This window comes from Oppia nitens, unplaced genomic scaffold, assembly GCF_028296485.1.
Source record: "Oppia nitens isolate AA-2021 unplaced genomic scaffold, nextdenovo-longstitch-racon4-pilon3 scaffold10_pilon_pilon_pilon, whole genome shotgun sequence".
NCBI lineage: Eukaryota > Metazoa > Arthropoda > Arachnida > Sarcoptiformes > Oppiidae > Oppia > Oppia nitens.
Genome location: NW_026533189.1, coordinates 1,827,224 through 1,841,628, shown reverse-complemented (window position 1 = coordinate 1,841,628; position 14,405 = coordinate 1,827,224).

The following is a 14,405-nucleotide window of genomic DNA, read 5'->3' as shown; positions in this document are numbered from 1 at the left end:
TATATATATATATATATATATATATAGTATAAAAACTCAATTCTTGTTATTACAAAAAAAATAATAAAATGATATTTATTTTTGTTTTAAATAAAAATGAAAACATTTCATAAAAGTTTTCTACTTAATAGTAAATATCGGATAAAGATTTATTTTGTATATCATATACACAATTTATATGTTGATATATATTAGGATATATTGATACTTGAAATGCTTATATATATTACAACTATATTTTTGAAAACTAAATACAGTATTATTCAATGGGATAATGATATAAATGTTTGTTTTTTAAAGTAAAGTATTTTCTTTCTAAACTTAATAAATATATAATAAATCTTTGTATCTCTAGTGTTGATACAAAAATCGTGACCCCTTTTGGTCACTATTTTCTAATGCAATATTAGAAAAAACATTTTTATTTTATTTTAGACACTTTATGTTTTGATATCAAATAAGTTTTCAATCTCTTATRCAATAAATCTGTATATTTGAGACTTAATCAAAAAGAAATTTTTATATTAAAAATATTTTTTTTAAAGAATAAGTTGACATTAATATTAAATTGAAAAACGTTTTAGAAAATCATATGAAAAATAGTTTTATATTTACAAAATAAATATACTTTAAAAAAATATTTTAATAACAGTTTATTATTTGCAAATAAATCAGTATTTCAAGTAAACTACGTTAAGCAGATTAACTATCTATTAATATAAATTTTATATTAATAATGCATCATTATTTTATTTATAAAATTTTTAGCTATAATAAACAAATAACAAATATACCTAATCTTTTTAAAAAATACTTTTTTTATCAAAAATAATATAAATTTATTATTTTAAATATTTTCAATAAATATTAGAAAATGTCAATATATTTGCTAATATATTATATCATAAAAACAATTATTTAAAACGATATTAATAACTATTATTTTCTAGCAATAATTTTTTTTAATACATTATTATTATTATTATTAAACTGAGTACATAAAATTAAATGATAGAAAAATATATTAATTATAAGAAAACTTTTTTTTTGTCTGAGTATTTCTTTATATACTGTATACACATATAGCAAAACTACAATTACTTTACAAAAACAAATGGTATCTCAAAAACAATTATATAATCATAAATCACGTAAAAATAAATTATCGGAAAATACATTTCACTCTCCCATTGGATTACTTTGTGACACTAGTATAATGTATAATATATAATATATTAAATAGTATCGTATATCGAGTTTGTGTTTAATAATATCGGATGCATTTTTTTGTTGGTTGTATTGTAACTCTACTATTGTATTGACTAATCACTAGTAAAAGCTCTGACACACACACATACATACACACAATGTAACGGAGCATTAATGGCATATCCCATACAATATAATTATTTTCATTATTTCCATACACTGTATGTATATTGGTATATACAATAACACCATTTATATATATATAATAATAGATATTGTTTTGCAAGGTATATGGCTTATAAAATACTTGTGCCCTAATTGTCATTATATAACAACAGTTCATAATTCATATACAGTAAAATTAATCAAAGTATGCATGAACTGGTATTTAGGTGATGCTTATCCAACACTCAATTGTTTTTGTTGTTATTTTAACATTTTTTTATTATATTCATTTATTCACACAATATATAAATATTAATTGATTAGTTATTTTTTGCATTTAATAATTAAATGTATATTATTTTACTTTTTACTTTACATATCTATAATGCGATTATTATTTGTTTTATTAATTTATTGATTTAATACTTATTAGATAAATTACAATATAATAATTAATAAATAAAAATTTATTTACTTATTTATTTTTTATTATTTATAATAATAATTATTATTTTAATCCATAATAAAAAGTTGTAATATAGTTCATTATAAATACAAAATAATAAATTACAAAAAAATATAATTACTACTTTTATTAGTCTATAAAAATTGTACATAAAATAAACTAATTGAAATTTGCAAAATATAATAAATATTGCAATAAAATACAAATTTATTATTATCTAAACATTAAACCAAATATTTAATATAAATGATGAACAACAATAAAGCAATATATGATAATCTGTATATAAAATAAACTATATTCACACTGTTGTAAACACACACACACAAACATATTAGTGAATTAATAAAATAGCGGGTGAAAGGCAAGACTTGAACTTAATCAGTGCTCTCAACCCTAATAATAAGATAATCATATATCTATCCTAAGTTTGCAATGCTATATGTTTTACTAAATATCAATATAATTATATATAGATATATATATAATAAGTAAATGTGTTTTTGTTGATCAAGAGGTCAGCTAACTCTTTGAGTGGGTCCTCATAAGCGAACCGTTATCTGTTATTTTGTAGGCTTTGTGAGCACTGAGACTAAAATTGACCACAAATTAATGTCAACAAAGTTTGTGATAAATCGATATTTTCAATGCATTTGCTGGTGTTGTTAATATACAGTACATTATTGTATTCATACAATGTTTACTATAAATATACTGTATATAATATATTGTAAAAAAGCTTAATGTGAATTACATTTTGATTGTATTGATTAATATTTTATTCATATTTACGGTTCATTTTAATAATAAATAGTATATATATACAAAAAATGTACTATTTTTATATAAAAACATAATGAATATTATTGTAATATACAAATAATATTAAATATAAAAATGATTCACAACTTAAACATAAACCACATTAAATTATAGTGTAATATTCACATAAAAATATACAATATAAATAAATTTGTACAATAATACAGTGTATATAATATAGTAAACTTGCCTGGATATATAAAACATCATAAATTGTTTGACTCTAAATGTGACTATATATTTGACTTAACACATCATACATGCATACAATGCATACATATATAGTCGAGTCTATTGTATTTATGCTAACACAGGAAAATGTTTTGATGAAAATTTATTGTTTAGTTATTTTAAGTGACATTTTTATAGAAAATGATTTATCATTAGGTTATCTCTCTCTCTCTCTCTCTCTCTCTCTCTCTCTCTCTCTCTCTCTCTCTCTCTCTCTCTCTCTTTCACTAACTCACTCACTCATTATATTATTTACTCGCTTTAAAATGTGAGATAAAAAGAGAGCATATTTTAGATTTATAGTATTGTTTGTTTGTTAGGCACCAGAAAATACTTGTTCAATGAGAACTCATTAAAATTTTTATTAACTAAAAATATTTAGTTTTATTTGTTAAAAATATAATTTATATATAATACATATATTATATAAAGTTGAGTTTCAAATTAATTTTTGGTGTTTAGAGAGTGTATTACCAAACCATATAATTTATATCAACATTTTTATAGCATATAGTCTAGTAGTTTATGAAACACATTACTGACTCGATTATTGTTATATTATTACATAAAAGTATATATGAAATGGATATTTTTGCGGTAATTTTCGAGACAAACATTTTTATGATAAGCAATAAAAGCCGGGTTTTAAGTTCATGTCGAGTGAATATATATTAATATATATATATATATATATATATATATACTCTGAAGTGACTATATGTTAATAATAATAATGTGGTTCATTATAATGTAAAATAATTTAGTTGAACACAACTTATATATAGACATTCATTTAAAAGCGGGAGAGAAAGGGGAGGCACAGTATGTTTGTAATAATCATTGAATGCGACACATAAACTACATGTCCTTATATTTATCAACTAACTATATATAAGTTATATATATATATATATATATATATATATTGTATATTACAGTAAAGTGCTTAGTAATAGTATTAAAAAATACAAAATATATGACACATCAGGTATATGCAGTATTTATATACTGTGTATTATAGTTGTATGGGTTATCTTAGTAATAGCCAATGGTATGTATTTTAAAAAATAAAGAAAATTATTATTTAATTTAAACAAAATTTTTTGTTTATAAAATTATTTTTAATTAGTTATAATTTAATTTAATCAATTAGATTACATTTAATTGAATTAAATTGCTAATTGAGAGTTAATAAATATTTTAATCTAGTTAATGACAAWATAAAATAAACAAAACAATACAGTATATATATTGTACACAATACTAGCTATCAATATATACAAATAAATAATATTTTGAATCAAATATTATATTATTTAGTCAATAGATTTGTTCATTACTTTTATTAAAATCTATGGTTACACACGTATAGATATAGATATATCTACAATACGTGTGTATATCTATAACACTAGTGATGATATGAAAGAAATTTTGCAAAAAATTTATACTATAATTTAATCTAAAAATTTTAATATTTTATTTCAAAAATTAAATTCTGTCATAATGCATCATTGGGTRTATAAATAAAAAAATAGTTACTAATTAAGTTAACATTAATAATTATTAATATAAATAATAAAAGTGCTTAAATATATATTTTTTATGTTTTAATGCATATTTATATTTTATTATATTTTTAAAAATAAATTTATAATTTAAATATTTTTTAACATTTAATCTAAATTTAGTTTTCTATTGAAAAAAAWATTTAGTGAAATTTTCATCACTATATATAAGATATACGACTAAAACTATAATATATATAATAAGTWGAGTTATTCTCAGTGGTAATCGTAACGAACAAACAGTTCATTCATCGATTGACTCAAATATTTCACTTGAAAGTAGCGCCGATGCGCTGTTAGGATGTGCCACACATTTATATATATTATATTATATGGATAATACATAACACACAATTATATCGTATATATACAATATATATAGCTACAAACTAATATATATTATATATTTTATATATCAATATAAGTAGCGCATGTCGTCTACACATTGTAAGCAATGCTGGGGAGAGGCATTCAAGTATAAGTTTTATGTAAAGCACTGGTAGGGGGAAGACAGTAGAGAGAGAGAGAGAGAGAGAGAGAGAGCTTGAAATTGTCGGTATGTATGGCATACAACTCGTTGCCAGTGTGTGTACACAAGTGTAGAGACCAGTGAACATCCAGAGGACTAGTAGTTYACAGAGTGTGTGTCAGATAGTCGGTCGACAAACGACTAGACTATACAGTTAAAGAGCCGTTTGGTTTATCGTTACCCAGTTATCCAAACTATTCATTGATCATTGATATACCAGTGCTCTATCTTTTTTCTCTTTTTTCAATGACTATGTATTATTGCATAACTATTGAATATACATTTCGATGCCAAATGTGTGTATGAATATCTTAATGTAGTGTATTTTATCTAAAAGTTTTATCGTTTTTTGGATATTTTGTTTTATTAAGAAAAATAACCAAAAACTTTGTTGAAAACCAAACAAAATAATATACAATATATATATAAAGTCAAAGAAACAAACAATGGACTTATCGTTAAATATTTAATTGTGTATTTAAATAAAATCTACTTATAATATAAAACATTTTATTTTAAATGTTAMTTTACATAACATTTGTGTATTTAAAAAAACTGTTATAAGTAATGGACATTTAAATATGGTTAACTATTAAATGGTAAATATAATTTTAGWTTTATTTTCTTAATGAATAAAACTATTTTTAAATATTGTTATATTTTGCAAACTATACAAATAAAAATAAGTATGTTAAATAAACAAAATGTATATCATTATAAATAYAAATATAATAGATACAWAAAACTACATTTATATTTATTTTATTAAAATGTTTTCTATTGATATAAAAATTCTCATAATACGATTTATATATTATTTATATAAAAATGACAGTTAAGCAATTTTAATATAACAATTTATAGTTTCACATAACAATAAATATATATAAAAATCTTTTCAATTATTTGTTTAATATCATATGTTATACAATATATATTTATATTATATCATTATTAAAGTCAATTATTTTATCCTAATCCTTTCAATTCACGCAAAAATTGCTACAATTATAGTATACTTTATACTTTCCGTTATATTTTTTGACACATCAATAGAAAACTCATACAAAAAAACAAAATAAAAGAGTTTTTTATATATATATGTATGTCTGAAAAAAATTGTGTCACAAATAATGATAGTCATGTTTGCTATGTTTATTGTAAGTTTTGTTGCAACTAAATACTCGACACAAACACACACAYACACACACACACACACACACACACACACACACACACACACACACACACACACACTCACACTCACACTCACACACACTCACACATACATATACAGACATAGTGGACAGTCATATACAAAAAATAAGACATAGAAGTTGTGTCAGTAATTTCCTGACTATTCCTTGCAATCAATATATTGTTTGGACACAAACTACATGTGAAAAAACAGGAATACCCTAAAAGACGACTAACAATAAATGGCTGGCAATAAAATATAAGACAATTTAATAGATAAAAATTAGTACACTATCTTAGAGTACAGTACAGTACAGTATACAGTGTACTAAGCTATAAGCACCGGCATTTTTTTGTAGGTGCAAATTGCTTCAAATATGACAATACAAACAAAACGGTTTAATATAAATATCTATAGTAAATATCAATAAATTAAGTAAAGCCCACCCTTTTTCTTATATATAATATTTATCGTCTATAATATAAAATATATTTTTATACTCATTTTGTTGTCGATCTACAAAACATATATACATTTATTTAATATCTTATTTCCTTTTAAAACGAAATGTCTTTTTCCTAATACTTGAGTTTTGAAGTGAATTATAGTTTAGTGTTTTAGTAACAAAATGAAACAAATATACAATTTATAATGTATTGTCAAAAATAAATATATATATTTATATTTTKTATTAGTATATACAGTGTATGTATACTTTATAATATATATAATATAGTATCTATTTGTTATATATTGATTTTGAATGCTATTATTGCGTGTGTGTTACCATCATCAGTGAGACCATCATCACTGGGCCCTAAAATACATATATATTTATCTATCAGAAAGACTGTCTAACTATTTTGTAAGACAAAAGTATAAGAAATATATTGTTGTATTACATGTTGTATTTTAGAGACCAAAATAAATATATCTATTTTTTTAAAAAAAGAAACAAATATATAATACAACAATTTTGTTGGTACTGTCTGTTTCATAATATATATCATAAAAGTATACATAAAATAGTAATGTTAAGTAAAAAGTAAAGTAAAGATTGACTCGAAATCAAACCTTTTTACTTAAATATATATATATATAAACTTCAACTCAAACATCAAATAATAAATAGAAAATCTTTAGACAATTCTGTTTCTCAGATATTTATATAAAGTATAAATATTGTATATATAAGTACTCAAAAAAATGTTTTTAATGCTAACATTAAAACAAAAAAAAACATATACTATGTGTTGTATTGCTTGAAAATGAATGATCATTTTGGTGTCAAATTTGAGATTTCTTGACACACAAGAAACAAATATAAAGAAACTTTTATTTACTTTAATATAGTGTTTCACTCGTTATAAATAACTAAATGTTTTGTTTTAGATCACCAAATAAAACATAGTTTTTTTATAATACATTATATCATATATATCTTATCATATATATAAAGGAAATATATATTTCAAAAAATTTCTATTAATTTTTTCTTCAAAATATATAAATATTTTTAGACGAAAAATAACGTGTATATAGATTATGGTTTAATTCTTTGAAAAAATAACTATTAGTAACAAAATACGAGAATATTTAGTTAGGAATTAAAGAAATTTTACTTATTTATTGTGTGACATGTAATGTACAAAAAATATATTATAATCGTAATTCAATATATGTTATCACTAATGCATGCTTTCTTCAAATCTATTTATATATTATTTTTTTGACAATTTTTGTTATGAGCATTATTTTTACTGATAACTAGAAAACAGTTTATTATGTATATATTGTATAATATAATAGATGTGCAAAAATATTTATTTTACTTAGATTTGTTTGAAATATATTTTTTCGCTGATTTTGTGAACACTATTTTGTTTTTTCTGAAATAACATATAAGTCAAACTCTCTCTCTCTCTCTCTCTCTCTCTCTTGCAATGTGTATCACAATTGATGCCATATCTGAGTATTATTGGGTGTTATATTTGATCAAAATTTGTTGCCATATGTTGGCTGTTAATGCGTTTATATATATCAAGCAAGCATTTTGCAGTTGATTTGCCTTTAGTTTTGTCTACCGGTGTCTTTAACACCAAATGTAATATTTTTGTGTACAATAATATTTATTTTTTACTCCAATAAATGCCTCTTCAATAACCTGTATATATATATATACTGTATATAAAGTAATTACAAATCAATGTCTATAGTTTTTTGTTGATAAACAATCGCTTTATATAATATTTCACTACACATATACTGTAATAATAATGTTTTACTAATTTTAGATTTAGTATTGATTTTAGTATTTTACCCACAAATTTCAATTTTGTGTTTTTTTCTGTGCGGTTTACGAGTAAAACATATGATTTAATAAYAAATTTGTTTTCAAATATATATATATATATATATACCATATATAGTATTTTGTTTTTATTAAATATTCACRCATTAGCTATAAAACTTGCACAATGCATAATACTGTATATATTAAATAAAATATGTACTCTGTTTTTATTCATATAAATTACATATACTGTATATTAATGTGTGCCATAAAAAGGCTATTAAAAAATCTTATTTTCATTTTCATAAATGCTTTTTAATGTTATTTTTACAACTAATACATAAAAAGTTTGTTAATCAATAAAATTAATGTTTTGCTATTTGGATATTAATAAATAGCACCTAAAGTTTGAAAGCATAATTAATTATATATTACAAGAATATTCTGAAATAATATATATTTATGTAATAAACAATATTCTGTTTTAATAATTTAGATATTTATAAATTAGTGTTTTTCTGTACAATTACTGAATATAAATTTTTATGTAATTATTTCTAAACACTGAATTGATTTTTATGTTTTATTTAATGAAAATAACGATTATATTTCTATATATATTATATATAAATATAATTATTGTTAGAAAAACAGAGTAAAATTATTTATATAAATTTATATAAACGTAAATAAAAATATATTTATACAATAGTATTAATATTAAATATATAAATATAATGATAAATATAATATTATGTGTATAATAAAAGCATTTGATCAAATATTTATATTTAAATTATTTTTACTTTATTTTATGGGTAGTTATTTATATTAARTGATTATTGTTATAATAATGATGTTTAACTAATATAAATATTTTATATAATCTATTTTATTATAATATCTCAATTAATTTTATAATAATTTCAAATTTTGATAATAATTAGTCACATAAAATATTAATAGAATAATAAAATAAAAATAATTTTGTTTTAAAATATTTTTATATTTTATTTTTTATAGTATTAAATTAAATACACACAAAATGCTGAAAAGTTTTTTTATGAAAAATTGATTCAATAAATCAAATCGTATTAATTTTAGCAAATAATAAGAGCACAGAATTTTATTAAAAATATTATAAACACAAAAAACTGTTTTATTCTCAATAATATATTTTATATTATATATAAAATACATATATTCATGCAATCTTTTTTTGACAAATAAATTGAATATTTTAATAAATTACATAATAAAACATACATACATTAGATTAGAATCATATATATAAAGAATTATATTAATATTTAAATTATGTTTATAGAAATATATATATATATATAATATAAGTATTTAAAAATAACTTTAATTTATATCTAATATATCAAATATAATTTTGATGATAATTTTGTTTCTATAAATAAACTGTCAAAAAATATACATTTTTCTCTCAATTTTTGTTTGGTTTGCATTGTGTTTGACATTCAATAAATAAATAAAAAAAACTCATTGAAAATTCAAAACCCGCTTTTTCTCTGTTGCGTTGATTGTAATCAATGCCAAACCCCACCCGACAGCCCAACAATAAGTCACATTTCATATACAGTATATTATCCAAAACTGTTAACAATATTGTAGTCTAACAGTGCTCTCTCTCTCTCTCTTTCTCTCTCTCTCCCCTCTCAAACAATTTTTGATTATATGGCACATCACTGATAAATGACTAGAAAATATATATCATATATAAAACAATATGTATTATACACACACTATGTATCAATTGTAAAGTGAATTATTTTTATATTGAAATATTTGTTTTCACCCAAAAATCTTTTGTTATGTTTGGGTCTTAAAATCCAATGTACAGACATTTTGAAGGGATAGGGATTGTGTGTATGTGTTGGCGAGTGCGCGATATATATATATATATATATATGAGGTTAGGTTATGAATACGATGAGAGGGTCGATACACACTCACTCACTCACTAACACAAACTTATGGGTTTTTATGTCGGATACAAAAATTTCTTTTGACACCAAAGATTACATAAAATATTGTGTGAAAAAAAATATATATTCAGTATTTAGTAAATAACAAACTCAATGATATATTGAAACTACAAAAAGAGGATAGGAATGGGATGTTAGGGAGAGGTTAGGAAATGATATGTAGTGATACAGTCACTCACAAACACACACACACTTTTGCATATGATTTTGATTGCCAATACAAGAGCGGGTGAATTGTTGATGAAGTCGAGTGCAGACACAATATATTATTTTGTAAGTTAAATGTATTAGTTTTCTATGATTTCCTCTCCCTTTCCACTGGCAGTCACTGTCTCTATCATTTAGTCTATAATTATATTCAAACTCATACATGATTTTCATATTAGGATTCAGTCACAGTTTCTTTCATATGAACATAAAAAAGTGCCTCTCATTGAATAGACATCTATTTTTATATTGAATTAATAATCTGTAATATCATTTATTTGTCAGTTTATGGTATATAAAAGCACAGATACATACTATATATATTGTATAATTTATATTGTGTAATATATATATATATATATACAGTATATATATTATACCGTATATTTCTCAATAAAATGTATTTAAAATTTTATATTTACTGTATTGTAAACATACAATTGATAATATCGTTTTTTTGGTATCATTTTTATAACTTGTAAAATACATTTTTCTCATTTGTAAGAATTTATCTAAACTTTTATCTAAAGTTTGTACAAATGGTGTTTATTTTATTTTATTTTTTTAGGACAAATGTTTGTATTGAGATATATATTTTTAACCACTCACATAGATATCGGTAGAAAACACGTCAAAAACATACCCAAAAAAAACTCAGCAAATCTTTTCAATTGAAAAACTTGAATCTCTAAAACTGATAGCTATTATATTGTAATGAAAAAAAATGTTTTATTTATATACAATGTAGGAATTAGTTTATGTTTGTATAGAAAAATTTGCTTAAAACTAATTTATTTTTAAAATTAAAATTTATAACATAGTATTGTGTAATTTTATTAAAATTAAATTTTATTTTTACTAATGTTATATACAGTATAATACAGTACATTAAGAATAAAACACACACACAAACATACAAAATTGATTAATAATTTATTTTACAATTTAAATAAGTAGATAAGCAAACAATAAAAACTAAATGTAATTCAGATAATTGCTATAAATTTTTTTCCTACAAATTTTATCGTATAGTAAAAATAATATTTTATATAATCAAATAAATTATATAAAACAAAAAATACAATATATTCAGTGCCACTCTCTATCGTTATCTGGTTTTAAGGCATCTAAATATTAATAATTAATGAGTTTTATTTTATAAATTATAATTTTTATAATCTCTAAAATTGTAGTTTTATTGAAAAATAAATTGATATGAAATACTAAATAAAACCAAAATCATATGATATTTATATCTTTATAAAATTATTTAATATCTTAATACTGTATGCTATTTACTAAAGAAAATATTATGTGTAAATTAAACACATAATATTATAGTCTACTAAAATCTTATAAATAAATATACTGTATATATATCGTAGTTATAAAATAATAAAAAAGTAAACTAAAGAATTAAATTCAATTATTTATCTCTTGTTATAAATCTTATATAAAAAATAGTTAATACTTTTAATTTATTAATGGATTTTTCTTATGTAAACGAAATCTATCTTATAATAYACAATAAAAATAAATACTAAGTATTGTATACAGTATTGCATACTATAGTGTAAAATATTATATAACATTCAAATAATCTTTTAATGCATTTTTGTAATATTTATATAATGCATTTTTTTATCAACGATTGTATTTATTTATTGAATCAATTTCTAATATCTTGTTATAACAATCATTTTAAAGACATTTTTTAAGTTTTGGTTTTAATTAATCAATAATAAAAACAAATAATAATAACATAAAGTTAATTTTTTATTATTATTATATATAAAAAATATTATGATTACGTTTTAAGAAAATTAAATTAATAAACAAAAATTATAATCTACTATAATAATTTTTAGATATAATTGTTTGTTATACATTTAAAAATTAGTATTATTTTTATTTAATTAATTTTAAATAAATAATTAACTAAAATATAAGTATAAAAATAAAAATCTTAAAGAATAAAATTATACTTATCTACAAAATAATTATGAAACACTAAATGTTAATTTAAATTTGTACTAAACATATCTATATAATTATTATTTTAAGATTAATTAATTAGATAAAAGCTTTTATTCAAAAATAATAATAGAAATAATGCAATAAATAATCTAATCTAATGTTTAGTCAGATTATTATATTAAATAAAGTAGACTTATTTAAATCCTATACTATAGTTGAAAATAAATGTCAATACATAAACATTAAATATGTGAATATTTACTATYAAATGAATTCATTCACATAATAAATCTTTTGATATAGATTTTCACAGTATTTATCTAAAACTTTTGTTTAAGTCATTCATTGAATGGACAGTAAATTGACTAAACATTAGAAAATCATTAATAAATATAAACAATACTATTCTCTAAAAAAGTATATTATATCTATAAAATTATATTTATTTTTTAGATTTGAATTTCACATTTTATTGATTTCTATTATAAAGTTTTGTTTTTTTTATATTTTTATATTTATTTATTTTCTCTCACTTAAACAACTACTGTATGAATGATCATTACTCTCTCTCTCTCTCTCTCTCTCTCTCTCTCTCTCTCTCTTCTCTCTCTCTCTCTCTCTCTCTCTCTCTCTCTCTCTCTCTCTCTCTCTCTCTCTCTCTCTCTCTCTCTCTCTCTCTTTCAAACACTGACTCACTGTTTTAAATAAATATTTTTGCAGATTTTTTTGATAACCAGTAAAATAAAACTATATACCCATATAACATAAATTTTAAAATTGTTATTATAATAGCTAGCATTATAGAAATATCATATATTTATATAATATATATATAATCTTATATATGTATAATATACTGTACTATAATATATTTTATTTTTCTTTACGTCCACTATACTGTATATATACATAAACAAAATATACATATATTACGAGACATTAATTTTGATCAATGGTTGAAATTCAATGATATTATTGTTATTGTAATAGAGAGGAAATGTGAGACAACAAAAATGAACCCTAACTTTGATGACAACACCGAAAATGCATTTTTCTGTTAAAAATTTTAACTTAAATTTTTTTATCTTAAATGTTGATTTCAATCACATCAATGTTCATACATATATTATTATTATATGTACAGTATATTCGTATATATTATTTTTTACAACCATTTATGTAATGCATATATAAATCTATTTTTTTATTTCAATTTCTTTTGAAAGAATAAAAGCTTTTTTACTTTTAAAAACAAAAAAAAATGAAACTAAAGTATATTTTGTGAAATTGAATTCAATGAAAAAAGTGTTCAACAAATATTATGTGCGAAATCTCAATAATAAAATGAAAACAATTTTATTTATTTTAGTCAAATATGGAAAAGACATAAAAATAGCTGACATAAACCTGTAGTTTATTTTTTCAACATAATATAATATAAAATATAAATTAACATAAAGTATATATACATATAACATATATACAATATAAACATTATATTTAAATCAAAAATAAATTTAAAAAATAATTTTATTTTTTTATATTTATCGGTATATCATATGTGTTTCAATTTAAATAACATTTTTTAAAAATTTTTATTTACAATTACTGTKCAATATTTTTTGCATTAATCCTATGAAATGTGTGATTAGAATTTATTTAAGTAAATGTAAAATATAATTTGATTTTTTTATTTRAAGCTAGTTTTACATTATAATTTAAACA